We start from the raw sequence: 246 nt of genomic DNA on the forward strand, positions 1-246 counted from the left end.
GGAACCCCAAAACAAACAATAACCCAACTCAGTTCAACCTCTTCTGTAAACCCCCCTCCCCTGCACCTGACCACACCCCTTTGAAACTTTACAAACTGTATAGCACTACAATTAGTTTCCCTGTTTGCCTCATAAAAGACCTTTGAGGGCAGGCTCTGTACCTTTTGTCCTCTTTTATCATATTAGTGGTTACAGTGCTTGGCAGCTTTTCTGACACAGAGTGGGTTGATAAGGTCCAGCCACTAG

Source organism: Elephantulus edwardii, unplaced genomic scaffold, assembly GCF_000299155.1.
Source record: "Elephantulus edwardii isolate Elephantulus edwardi_28Jun2011 unplaced genomic scaffold, EleEdw1.0 scaffold00063, whole genome shotgun sequence".
Taxonomy (NCBI): domain Eukaryota; kingdom Metazoa; phylum Chordata; class Mammalia; order Macroscelidea; family Macroscelididae; genus Elephantulus; species Elephantulus edwardii.